Genomic DNA, 15081 nt, shown 5'->3' with positions numbered 1-15081 from the left:
GTGAATGTCCTTTACCCTCCCTCCAGTGCAATCACATCCATCCCATGGTGCAGTGACCAGAACTGTACACAATACTCCAACTGTGGCCTATCCAAATGGCTGTAGAGCTCCAACAGGACCCTCCCTGCTCTGATAATCTCTGCCTCAATGTGTAAAGGCATGTTTCCTATCTGCCTTCTTAACTGCCCACTTAACTCACTGGCCTCTGCAGTGGGACTCGATTCCCCTCACTGGCCTCCACACAGGGACTCAATTCCACTCACTGGCCTCTGCACTATGATTTGATTCCCCTCACTGGCCTCTGCACTGGGACTCGATTCCCCTCACTGGCCTCTGCACTGGGACTCGATTCCCCTCACTGGCCTCCGCACTGGGACTCGATTCCCTTCACTGGCCTCTGCACTGGGACTTGATTCCCCTCACTGGCCTCCGCACTGGGACTCGATTCCCTTCACTGGCCTCCGCACTGGGACTCGCTTCCCTTCACTGGCCTCTGCACTGTCACTTGATTCCCTTCACTGGCCTCTGCACTGGGACTCGATTCCCCTCACTGGCCTCCGCACTGGGACTCGATTCCCTTCACTGGTCTCTGCACTGGGACTTGATTCCCCTCACTGGCCTCCGCACTGGGACTCGATTCCCTTCACTGGCCTCCGCACTGGGACTCAATTCCCCTCACTTGCCTCTGCACTGGGACTCGATTCCCCTCACTTGCCTCCGCACTGGGACTTGATTCCCTTCACTGGTCTCTGCACTGGGACTTGATTCCCCTCACTGGCCTCTGCACTGGGACTCGATACCCCTCACTGGCCTCCGCACTGGGACTCGATTCCCCTCACTGGCCTCTGCACTGGGACTTGATTCCATTCACTGGCCTCTGCACTGGGACTTGATTCCCCTCACTGGCCTCTGCACTGGGACTCGATTCCCCTCACTGGCCTCTGCACTGGGACTCGATTCCCTTCACTGGCCTCTGCACTGGGACTTGATTCCCTTCACTGGCCTCTGCACTGGTACTTGATTCCATTCACTGGCCTCTGCACTGGGACTTGATTCCGCTCACTGGCCTCTGCACCAGGACCCGATTCCCCACACTGCCCTCCACACTAGGACTCAATTCCCCTCACTGGCCTCCGCACTGGGACTCGATTCCCCTCACTGGCTTCAACACTGGGACTCGATTCCCCACACTGACCTCCGCACTGGGACTCGATTCCCCACACTGACCTCCGCACTGGGACTCGATTCCCCTCACTGGCCTCCGCACTGGGACCCAATTCCCCTCACTGGCCTCCGCACTGGGACTCGATTCCCCTCAATGGCCTTCACACTGGGACTCGATTCCCCTCACTGGCCTCTGCACTTGTACTCGATTCCCCTCACTGACCTCTGCACTGGGACTTGATTCCCATCACTGCCCTCTGCACTGGGACCCGATTCCCCTCACTGACCTCCGCACTGGGACTCGATTCCCCTCACTGGCCTCTGCACTGGGACTCGATTCCCCTCACTAACGTCCGCACTTGTACTCGATTCCCCTCACTGCCCTCTGCACTGGGACTCGATTCCCCTCACTGCCCTCTGCACTGGGACTCGATTCCCCTCACTGTCCTCTGCACTTGGACTCGTGCCTGTCCTGCTGCCTTCAGGGATCTGTTAACAATCACCTCAAGATCTTTCTGCTCCTATTAGCTTCCTCGTATCCTCCCCTTCATTGAGTCCTGTCTTGTCGTGTAACTTCTGCTCGAGCCATCACCTCTCGTTTATCAGAGTTACATTTCATCCGTCATTGATCTGCCCATCGGACCAATCTCTCCATTTCTACCAATAACCTGAGACTTTCTTACTCACTGTCAATGACTTGATCAGTATTTGTGATGTCTATCAAATCATCATTCCCAAGTGTCTCCTGCCCTACCCCTCCCCCACAACAAACACACACAAACACACAGACACACACACAGACACACTTACACAGACAGACACACACACAGACACATACACACAGATATAGACAGACAGACACACACTCACAGACATTCACATACATAGACACACAGACACACACAAACACACACACACACTTACACAGACAGATACACACACAGACACATACACACAGACATAGACAGACAGACACACACTCACAGACATTCACACACATAGACGCATAGACACACACATGCAGACACACATAGACACACCCACACAGACACACATATTATCACAACCACACCGACTCACGCACACAGACACACATACGTAGACACACACACACACTCACACAGACAGACAGACACACAGACATTCACACATACAGACACACACATAGACACACTCACACATACAGACATACCCACACAGACACACATGCACACACACGTATTCACACACACACACCCTTACACACACATAATCTCACACACACACACACACACACACACACACACACACACACACACACACACACACACACACACACACACAAACACTCAAATATCCGGAGTCTCTGACTTCTCGTTTCCCTTCCTTGACATTTCTGTTTCTATTTCATGGGATAGACTGGCCACCAATGTCCACCATAAACACCAAGTCTATACATCCACATCCTGTATCCTGCAAAGACTCTATTCCATTCTCCAACTTCCTCTATCTCCATCACATATGTTCTAATGATGCCAACTTTGCCACGTTCCTCCTTAACAAAGAATTCCCCAGCTCCATTGTTGACAGGGCCCTCAGCGGGTCCAACCTATCTCCTGTACTTCAGTCCTCACCTCTTCTCTTCCCTCTCCAAAAGAGATAGGGTTCCCATTGTCCTTACCTACCATCCCACCAGCAACCATATCCAGAGGATCATTAGCCACCATCTCCAGCGAGATGCCACCACCAGACATGCTCCAGGTCAGTTGAAAATAAAATCAGGAAAAAGGGAAAAAGGAGAAAAAAAAAGAAAGAAATGGAAAAAAGATCAGGTGGAGCAGAGGAGTTCTGGCTGGAGCAGCTTACTCTGCTGCCATTTTGGATCTGCACAAAAAGCTGACATGTTTCCAACTACCATCAGGTCTGAGGAAAGGCCACTCGACCCCAAACATTAACTCTGATTTCTCTTCACAGATGCTGCAGACCTGCTGAGCTTTTCCAGCAATTTCTGTTTTAATTGCTAATTTACAGCATCTGCATTTCGTTCAGTTTTTATTTCATGATCAAACCTTACCTCTCAGAATGGAGATTAATTCTTTGTTTCAGAATTTTCTCTCATAGTTGCCCTGACACTGATGAACACTCACTACTCTGTTATTTCTGGTCAATCCCTACCACTGTTCTTGAAAGGTGGAAACACATCAAATGCCCTCAAATCTCCTGGCACCTTCCCTGTGACCGGAGAGGAACTAAATATTTGGGTTAGAGTCCCGGTAAATTTGTCTCCTTGGATACAACTCCTCTAGACCTTGGGGTCTGTCTACTTTTAAGCTCCCCAAACTGCGGATTTCTGCTCACATCATATATACATCCCCTGAAGAGAAGCTGAGAGCGATGTTTATTTTGGAGTTTTCCTTCCCAATGCTATTCTCATCCTAGATGGGGGCAAAATGTGTTCAAAGAGTAATAGAGACATTGAGATGTGCAGCATGGAAACAAACCCTTTGGTCCAACCCGTCCATGCCAACCAGATATCTCAACCCAATCTAGCCTCACCTGCCCAACATCCGGCCCATATCCCTCCAAACCCTTCATAATCATATACTCATCCAGATGCCTTTTAAGTGTTACAATCATACTAGTCTCCACCACTTCCTCTGGCAGCTCATTCCATACAGGCACCACCCTCTGTGTAAAAACGTTTCTCCTTAGGTATCTTTTATATCTTTCCCCTCTCATCCTAATCCTATGCCCTCTTAGTTCTGGACTCCCCGACCCCAGGGAAGAGACTTTGTCTATTTATCCTATCCATACCCCTCGTGATTTTATAAACCTCTATAAGGTCACCCCGCAGCCTCCGACGCTCCAGGGAAAACAGCTCCAGCCTGTTCAACCTCTCCCTTTAGCTCAAATCCTCCAACCCTGGCAACATTCTTATTATTTTTTTCTGAACACTTTCAAGTTTCACAACATCCTTCCGATAGGAAGGAGACTAGAATTGCATGCAATATTCCAAAAGTGGCCTAACTGATTTCCTGTACAGCCGCAATATGACCTCCCCAATCCTGTTCTCAATACTCTGACCAATAGAGGAAAGCATACCAAAGCCCTTCTTCACTATCCTATCTACCTACAATTCTGCCTTCAAGGAGCCTGCACTCCAAGGTCCCTTTGTTCAGCAACACTTACTGGACCTTACCATTGAGTGTCTAAGTCCTGCTAAGATTTGCTTTCCCAAAATGCAACATCTTGCAATTATCTCAATTAAAGGCCATCTGCTACTTCTCAGCCCATTGGCCCATCTGATCAAGATCCCATTTTAATCTGAGGTCACCCTCTTCATGGTCCACTACACCTCCGATTTTGGTGTCACGTGCAAATGTACTAACTATACCTCACATCCAAATCAGTTATATAAATGATGAAAAGGAGTGGACCTAGCTGTGGCACTCCACTGGTCACAGGCCTCTGCAAAACAACCCTCCACCATCACCCTCTGCCTTGGTTTTGAATTCCAATTCTTCAAATAAACACATTCCAAAATCGTTTCAGGCGAAGTGAAAGATAGTGTTGTTAATAAAATAACATAATGCAGAAGAATGTCAGGTATTTTACACACATTGTGGTCTCCATCCTACAGAAAGGATATTGTGAAACTTGAAAGGGTTCAGAAAAGATTTATAGGAATGTTGCCAGAGTTGGAGGTTTTGAGCTGTAGGGAGAGGATGAATAGGCTGGGCTGTTTTCCTTGGAGTGTTGGAGGCTGAGGGGTGACGTTACAGAAATTTATAAAGACATGAAGGGCATGGATCGGATAAATAGACAAGGTCTTTTCCCTGGGTTGGGGGAATAATGAGCTAGGGGGCATAGATTTAGGATGAGAGGGGAAAGATTTAAAAGGGACTTAAGGGGCAACATGTTCAAGCAAAGGTTGGTGTGGGTATGGAATGAGCTGCCAGAGGAAGTGGTGAAGGATGATACCATTACAACATTTAAAAGCCATCTGGAATGGTGTATGAATGTCCAGATTACAGAGGAGGAAGTGCTGGATGTCTTGAAATGGTTAAAGGTGGATACATCCCCAGGACCTGATCAGGTGTACCCGAGAACTCTGTGGGAAGCTAGAGAAGTGATTGTTGCGTCTCTTGCTGAGATATTTGTTTCATCGATAGTCACAGGTGAGGTGCCGGAAGACTGGAGGTTGGCAAATGTGGTGCCACTGTTTAAGAAGGGTGGTAAAGACAAACCAGGGAACTATAGACCGGTGAGCCTGACCTCAGTGGTGGGCAAGTTGTTGGAGGGAATCCTGAGGGACAGGATGTACATGTATTTGGAAAGGCAAGGCCTGATTAGGGATAGTCAACATGGCTTTGTGCATGGGAAATCATGTCTCACAAATTTGATTGAGACTTTTGAAGAAGTAACAAAGAAGATTGATGAGAGCAGAGCAGTCGACCAACAAGAGGTGAGGCTATACTGGATTTGGTTCTAGGTAATGAACCAGGCCAGGTGTTAGACTTGGAGGTTGGTGAGCACTTCGGGGGCAGTGACCACAACTCGGTGACTTTTACTCTAGTGATGGAGAGGGATAAGTGTGCACTGCAGGGCAACAGTTATAGCTGGGGGCAGGCAAATTATGATGCGGTGAGGCATGACTTAGGATGCGTGGATTGGAAAAATAGGCTTCAAGGGAAGAACACAAATGATATGTGGAGATTGTTCAAGGAACAGCTAATGGGTGTCCTTGATAAGTATGTACCAGTCAGGCAGGGAGTAAAGGGTCTTGTGAGGGAGCCGTGGTTTAATAAGGAATTGGAATCCCTTGTGAAAGGGAAGAGGGCGGCCTATGTAAAGATGAGGCATGAAGGTTCAGTTGGGGCGATTGAGAGTTATAAGGTAGCCACGAAGGATCTAAAGAGAGAGCTAAGAGCAGTGAGAAGGGGACATGAAAAGTCCTTAGTTGGTAGGATTAAGGAAAACCCAAAGGCTTTCTATAGGTATGTCAGGAATAAAAGGATGACTAGGGTAGGTATCGGTCCAGTCAAGGATAGTAGTGGGAAGTTGTGTGTGGAGGCGGAGGAGATTGGTGAGACACTAAATCAATACTTTTCGTCAGTATTCACTCAGGAACAGGACACTGTTGCTGATGTGAATATTGAGTCACAAGTGATTAGAATGGATGGCCTTGAGGTACGTAGGGAAGAGGTGTGGGGAATACTGGAAAGGATGAAAATAGATAAGTCCCCTGGGCCTGATGGCATTTATCCTAGGACCCTCTGGGAAGCTAGGGAGGAGATAGCGGAGCCATTGGCCTTGATTTTTATGTCGTCGTTGTCTACGGGAATAGTGCAAGAACACTGGAGGATAGCGAATGTGGTCCCCTTGTTCAAGAAGGGGAGCAGGGATAGCCTGAGTAACTATAGGCCGGTGAGCCTCACTTCTGTTGTGGGCAAAGTCTTAGAGAGAATTGTAAGGGATAGGATTTATGAACATCTGGATAGGAATAATGTGATCAAGGATAGTCAGCATGGTTTTGTGAAGGGCAGGTCGTGCCTCACAAACCTTATTGAATTCTTTGAGAAGGTGGCCAAGGAAGTGGACGAGGGTAAAGCAGTAGATGTGGTGTACATGGATTTTAGCAAGGCGTTCGATAAGGTACCCCATGGCAGGCTAATGCAAAAACTACGGAGGTATGGCATTGAGGGTGCATTAGAGGTTTGGATTAGGAATTGGCTGGCTGGAAGGAGGCAGAGGGTAGTAGTTGATGGTATAGGTTCATCTTGGAGCGCAGTTACTAGCGGTGTTCCACAAGGATCTGTGTTGGGACCATTGCTGTTTGTTATTTTTATAAATGACCTGGAGGAGGGGCTTGAAGGCTGGGTGAGCAAGTTTGCGGATGACACGAAAGTCGGTGGAGTTGTGGACAGCGAAGAAGGATGTGGCAGGTTACAGCGCGATATAGATAAGTTGCAGAGCTGGGCAGTAAGGTGGCACATGGAATTCAATATAGCTAAGTGTGAAGTCATTCACTTTGGTAGGAGTAACAAGAAGATGGATTACTGGGCTAATGGTAGACTACTTGGTAGTGTGGATGAGCAGAGGGATCTTAGTGTCCATGTACACAGATCTTTGAAAGTTGCCACCCAGGTCAATAGTGCTGTGAAGAAGGCATATGGTGTACTGGGCTTTATTGGTCGAGGAATTGAGTTCCGGAGTCCTGAGGTCATGTTGCAGTTGTATAAGACTCTGGTGCGGCCTCATCTGGAGTATTGTATACAGTTTTGGTCGCCATACTATAGGAAGGATGTGGAGGCATTGGAACGAGTGCAGAGGAGGTTTACCAGGATATTGTCTGGCATGGTAGGAAGATCGTATGAGGAAAGGCTGAGGCACTTGGGACTTTTCTCATTGGAGAAAAGAAGGTTTAGGGGAGATTTGATAGAGGTGTACAAGATGATTAGGGGTTTAGATAGGGTTGACAGTGAGAACCTTTTTCCGCTAATGAAGTCAGCTGTTACTAGGGGACACAGCTTTAAATTAAGGGGTGGTAGGTATAGGACAGATGTTAGGGGTAGATTTCTTACTCAGCGGGTTGTGAGTTCATGGAATGTCCTGCCAGTAGCAGTGGTGGACTCTCCCTCTCTATGGTCATTCAAGCGGGCATTGGACAAGCATATGGAGGTTATTGGGCTAGTGTAGGTTAGGTAGGCTTCGGTCAGCGCAACATCGAGGGCCGAAGGGCCTGTACTGTGCTGTAGTTTTCTATGTTCCATGTTCTATGTTCTAGACGTGATCTACATAGACTTCAGTAAGGCGTTCGCCAAGGTTCCCCATGGGAGACTGATTAGCAAGGTTAGATCTCATGGAATACAGGGAGAACTAGCCATTTGGATACAGAACTGGCTCAAAAGGTAGAAGACAGAGGGTGGTGATGGAGGATTGTTTTTCAGACTGGAGACTTGTGACCAGTGGAGTGCCATAACGATCGGTGCTGGGCCCTCTACTATTTGTCATTTACATAAATGATTTGGATGCGAGCATAAGTAGTTAGTAAGTTAGTAAGTTAGCAGATGACACCAAAATTGGAGGTGTAGTGGATAGCTAAGAGGGTTACCTCAGATTACAACAGGATCTGGACCAGATGGGCCAATGGCTAAGAAATGGCAGATGGAGTTTAATTCGGATAACTGCGAGGTGCTGCATTTTGAGAAAGCAAATCTTAGCAGGACTTATACACTTAATGGTAAGGTCCTAGGGAGTGTTGCTGAACAGAGACCTTGGAGTGCAGGTTCATAGCTCCTTGAAAGTGGTGTCGCAGGTAGATAGGAAAGTGAAGAAGACATTTGGTATGCTTTCCTTTATTGGCCAGAGTATTGAGTACAGGAGTTGGGAGGTCATGTTGCGGCTGTACAGGACATTGGTTAGGCCACTGTTGGAATATTGTGTGCAATTCTGGTCTCCTTCCTATCGCAAATATGTTGTGAAACCTGAAAGGGTTCAGAAAAGATTTACAAGGATGTTGCCAGGGTTGGAGGATCTGAGCTATAGGGAGAGACTGAACAGGCTGGGGCAGTTTTCCCTGGAGCGCCGGAGGCTGATGGGTAACCTTACAGAGGTTTACAAAATTATGAGGGACATGGATAGGATAAATAGACAAAGTCTTTTCCCTGGGGTTGGGGAGTCCAGAACGAGAGAGCATAGGTTTAGGGTGAGAGGGGAAAGATATAAAAGAGACCTAAGAGGTAACTTTTTCACACAGAGGGTGGTACTGGTATGGAATGAGCTGCCAGAGGATGTGGTGAAGGCTGGTACAATTGCAACATTTAAGAGGCATTTGGATGGGTATATGAATAGGAAGGGTTTGGAGGGATATGGGCCGGGTGCTGTCAGGTGGGACAAGATTGGGTTGGGATATCTGGTCGGCATGGACAGGTGTACATCTCTGTGACTCTATGAATAGGAAGGGCTTAGAGGGATATAGGACTTGTGCTGGCCAATGGGATTAGATTAGTTTGTGATATTTGGTCAGCCTGGATGAGTTGGACACACACACACACACACACACACACACGTAAATAATGTTCCTGCCTTTCTACATAACACCTTCCTTTGCATGGGAAAACCATTCACTCTGCTCATCGACAGTTCCTTCAAACTTCGAACTGAGTGAATGTGCGCAACACGGTATCTCAGTGGTGAGCACTGCTGCCTCACAGCACCAGAGACCTGGGTTCAATTCCCGCCTCAGGCGACTCTCTGTGTGGAGTCTGCACATTCTCCCAGTGTCTGTGTGGGTTTCCTCCGGGTGCTCCGGTTTCCTCCCACAGTCCAAAAATGTGCAGGTTAGGTAAATTGGCCATGCTAAATTGCCCGTAGTGTTAGGTGCAGGGGAATGGGTGTGGGTGGATGCGCTTCGGCAGGTTGGGCCTGTTTCCACGCTGTAAGTAATCAATCAGATTGGGTGATCTCATACTTATTCAGATTAATGTAGTTGGCAGCCCTCACTAAGTCTGTCTGTATTTCTGTTTTCTAGGAACCAAGTAATGATAAATTAATATGACACTCAATGATGAATAATAAAACTTAAACCTTTGTTTTGTAATTTGGATAGAAATGTCAAGTTGGATTCTAAATGAGCAAGGAGGCCAGCCATCGCATTAACTCATCTTCAGATACTTCCCAACTATTATCATGGACCCGGGTTAAATCCTATCAATGACAGATATAACATAGAACATAGAAGAATACAGCGCAGTACAGGCCCTTCGGCCCTCGATGTTGCGCCGATCAAAGCCCACCTAACCTACACTAACCCATTATCCTCCATATACCTATCCAATGCCCGCTTAAATACCCATAAAGAGGGAGAGTCCACTACTGCTACTGGCAGGGCATTCCATGAACTTACGACTCGCTGAGTGAAGAACCTACCCCTAACATCAGTCCTATATCTACCCCCCCTTAATTTAAAGCTATGCCCCCTTGTAATAGCTGACTCCATACGTGGAAAAAGGTTCTCACTGTCAACCCTATCTAACCCCCTAATCATCTTGTACACCTCTATCAAGTCACCCCTAAACCTTCTTTTCTCCAATGAAAACAACCCCAAGTGCCTCAGCCTTTCCTCATAGGATCTTCCTACCATACCAGGCAACATCCTGGTAAACTTCCTCTGCACCTGTTCCAGTGCCTCCACATCCTTCCTAGAGTATGGCGACCAAAACTGCACACAATATTCCAGTTGCGGCCGCACCAGAGTCTTATACAACTGCAGCATGACCTCAGCACTCCGGAACTCAATTCCTCTACCAATAAAAGCCAGTACACCATATGCCTTCTTCACTGCACTATTTACCTGGGTGGCAACTTTCAGAGATCTGTGTACATGGACACCAAGATCCCTCTGCTCTTCCACACTACCAAGTATCCGACCATTAGCCCAGTACCCCATCTTTTTGTTACTCTTACCAAAGTGAATCACCTCACACTTAGCTACATTGAACTCCATTTGCCACCTTTCTGCCCAGCTCTGCAGCTTCTCTATATCCCGCTGTAACCTGCCACATCCTTCCTCACTGTCTACAACTCCTCCGACTTTCGTATCATCTGCAAACGTGCTCACCCAACCTTCTAACCCTTCCTCCAGATCATTTATAAAAATGACAAACAGCAATGGTCCCAAAACAGATCCTTGCGGAACACCACTAGTGACGGCACTCCAAGATGAACCTTTGCCATCAACTACTACCCTCTGTCTTCTTCCAGCCAGCCAATTCCTAATCCAAACCTCCAACTCACCCTCAATGCCATATCTCTGTATTTTCTGCAGTAGCCTACCATGGGGGACCTTATCAAACGCCTTACTAAAATCCATATATACCACATCTACCGCTTTCCCCTCATCTACCTCCTTAGTCACCTTCTCAAAGAATTCAATAAGGTTTGTGAGGCACGACCTGCCCTTCACAAAACCATGCTGACTATCCTTGATCACATTATTCTTATCCAGATGTGCATAAATCCTATCCCTTACAATTCTCTCTAAGACTTTGCCCACAACAGAAGTGAGACTCACTGGCCTATAGTTACTCGGATTATCCCTATTCCCCTTCTTGAACAAGGGAACCACGTTTGCTAGCCTCCAGTCCTCCGGCACTACTCCTGTAGACAAAGAGGACACAAAAATCAAGGCCAATGGCTCTGCAATCTCCTCCCTTGCTTCCCAGAGAATCCTAGGATAAATGCCATCAGGCCCAGGGGACTTATCTATTTTCACCCTTGCCAGAATTTCCAACACCTCTTCTCTACATATCTCAAAGCCATCCATTCTACTTATTCGTGCCTCAGTATTCATATCGACAACAATGTCCTGTTCCTGAGTGAATACTGACGAAAAGTATTCATTCAGTGCCTCCCCAATCTCTTCAGCCTCCACACGCAACTTCCCATTACTATCCTTGATTGGACCTATTCCTACCCTAGTCATTCTTTTATTCCTAACATACCTATAGAAAGCCTTAGGGTTTTCCCTAATCCTACCAACTAAGGACCTTTCATGTCCACTCCTTGCTGCTCTTAGCTCTCTCTTCAGGTCCTTCCGGGCTACCTTATAACTGTCAATCGACCCTACTGAACCTTCACGCCTCATCTTTACAAAGGCCGCCCTCTTCCATTTAACAAGGGATTCCAATTCCTTATTAAACTACGGCTCCCTCACACGACCCTTTCCTCCCTGCCTGATAGGTACGTACTTATCAAGGACACTCAATAGTTGCTCCTTGAACAAGTTCCACATATCAATTATGCTCTTGCCTTGGAATCTACTTTTCCAATCCACACATCCTAAGTCATGCCTCACCGCATCATAATTTCCCTGCCCCCAGCTATAACTCTTGCCTTGTAGTACACACTTATCCCTCTCCATCACTAGAGTAAAAATCACCGAATTGTGGTCACTGTCCCCAAAGTGCTCACCTATCTCTAGTTCTAATACCTGGCCTGGTTCGTTACCCAGAACCAAATCCAGTATGGCCTCACCTCTTGTTGGCTTATCTACATATTGTGTCAGGAAACTCTCCTGCACACATTGGACAAACACTGACCCATCTAACGAACTTGAGCTATAGCTTTCCCAATCAATATCAGGAAAGTTAAAGTCCCCCATAACAACCACCCTATTACTGTCACTCTTCTCCTGAATCATCTTCGCAATCCTTTCTTCAACGATTCTAGGACTATTAGGAGGCCTGTAAAAGACTCCTAACAGGGTGACCTCACCTCTCCTATTCCTAACCTCAACCCAAACTACCTCAGATGGCAAATCTTCGTCCATCTTCCTTTCCACCACTGTAATACTATCTTTGACAAGCAAAGCTACACACCCCCCTCTTTTACCCCCATCTCTGACCCTACTAAAACATTTAAACCCTGGAACCTGCAACAGCCAATCCTGTCCCTGATCAAGCCATGTCTCCGTAATAGCCACAACATCGAAGTCCCAGGTACCAACCCACGCTGCAAGTTCACCTACCTTATTTCGTATACTTCTGGCATGAAAGTATACACACTTCAAGCCACTCTTCTGTTTACAGGCACCCTGTAAACAGATGGCAGGACTTCAATTGAAACACATGGAATTATGACTCTAATCTGACTATGAAACCCTTGTCAATTATTGTTAAAACCCATCTGGTTCTCTAATGCCCTTCAGGGATTAGGGCTGTCCTTGTCTTATCTGGGCTACACATGACTCCATACCCACAGCAATTGGTGCGTTTGGTGGAGGTCAGCCATCTAAGCTCCAGGCCCTCACAGCAGGAGGTCCTCAAGATTGTGTCCTAGCCCTAACTATCTTTAGTGACTGTATAACTGACCTTCCCTCAGGCAGAATGTCATGAGTCCGAGGGTTCGCTAATACTCACACAATGTTCAGCAGCATTCTTCCCTCCTCAGATACTGAAGCACTCCATGTGGCTCTGCAACAAGATCCTGGCAACTTCCAGGCCTGGGCTGACAAATAACAATGAATATTCGGCCACACAAGTGCAAAACAATTACTACCTTCAATCATCTAAATAATGCCATTCAATGCCTTTGCTGTTACTGAATCCCCTAAGATCAACAACCTGGGAGTTACATTGAGATGAAAATGAAATGGATTTACAATGTGGCTATAAGAGCAGGTCAGGGGGCAAGGTCAGTGCAGTGAGGGATGTACCTCATGGCTCCAAAAGCCTCTCCACCATCTCCAAGGCACACGTCAGGGGTGTGATGGAATACTCCCCACTTGCCTGGATGGAAATAGTTTCAAGATCCCTCATGAAATGGGATCCCAGCATGACCAAGCAGCCATATTAAAGCACAATGTTGCAGACACTCAAAATCCGAAATGAAATCAGGACGTGCTGGAGAAATTCAGCAAACCTGGCAACACCTGTGGAGAGAAATATAGAGTTAACCTTTCGAGTCCACATCTAACTCTTCTTCAGAACAGTGCTGATCAGGAGTCATGTCAGACTAGAAACATTCATTCTCTTTCTCTCTTCAAAGTTACAAGTGTTCTCCAACATTTACTCTTTTACGATGAAGTAATCAGTTTGATTGACACCACATCTACAACATTCAGTCCATTCACCACCAGCGTTCAGTAGCAGCACTGAGTATCATTGACAATACACACTGCAGAGACTCACCAATGCTCCGTAGACATCATCCTCAACATCTATGACCACTACCTTCCTAAAGACAAAGGCAGTAGATGCATGAGAACACCATGACCTGCATATTACCTTCCAAACCACTCACCATCCTGACTTGGATTATATTCCTTCAGTAAAGTTGCTTTAGTCCCAGTGGACCATAGGGCTGCTCTCTCAGAGACATAGTTGGTCGTGAGTTTAACCAGTGGAGGGGAGGGATTGAGAAAGTGATCTCAGCCAGCGTAGGGATTGAACCTGTGCTGTTAACATAGAACCGAGAACAGTGCAGCACAGGACAGGCTCTTCAGCCCTTGATGTAGTGCTGACCTTTTTTCCACCCTAAATTCAAACTAAGTGACATACTTTATTCTTCTATCTTCTATGTGCCTCTCCAAGAGTCGCTTAAATGTCCCTAATGTATCTGACTCTATTACCACCGCTGGCAGTGCATTCCACACACCCACCACACTCTGTGTAAAGAATCGACCTCGAACACCTCCCTAATCCTTCCTCTAATTACCTTAAACCGATTCACCGTTGTGACAGCTTGGGGAAAAGTCTCTGCCTATCCAGTCTTTCATTGCTTCTCATCATCTTGCACAACTCTATCATCCTTCTTTGCTCAAATAAGAAAAGCCCGAGCTCCCTCAACATTTCTTCATAAGAAATGCCCTTCAGTTCAGGCTTGCATCCTGATAAATCTTCACTGCACCCTTTCCGGAAGCTTCCATATCCTTCTTATCATGAGGCGACCAGAACTGAACACAATATTCCAAGTATGGTCTAACCAGGGCTCTGTGGAGCTGCAGCATAACCTCACGGCTCTTAAATTCAATCCCCCTGCTAATGAAAGCAAACACACCATACAGCTTCTTAACAATCCAACAACGTGGGTGACAACTTTGAGGGATCTATGGACATGGACATCAAGATCCTTCTGTTCCTGCCAAGAATCCTGCCTTTAACCCTGTATTCTACATTCAAATTTGATTTCCAAAATGAATGATTTCACACTTTTCCAGGTTGAACTTCATCTGCCACTTATCAGCCCAGCTCTGCATCCTGGGAATGTCCCATTGCAACCTACCACAGCCCTCCATACTGTTCACCACTGCACCAACCTTCATGTCATCAGCAAACTTGCTAATCCACCCTTTCACCCTTTCACTTCCTCATCCAGATCATTTATTAAAATCACAAAGTGCAAAGGTCTCAGAACGGATCCCTGTGGAGCACCATT

Source organism: Chiloscyllium punctatum, chromosome 29 (genome assembly GCF_047496795.1).
Source record: "Chiloscyllium punctatum isolate Juve2018m chromosome 29, sChiPun1.3, whole genome shotgun sequence".
NCBI lineage: Eukaryota > Metazoa > Chordata > Chondrichthyes > Orectolobiformes > Hemiscylliidae > Chiloscyllium > Chiloscyllium punctatum.
This window is presented reverse-complemented; position numbering follows the sequence as displayed.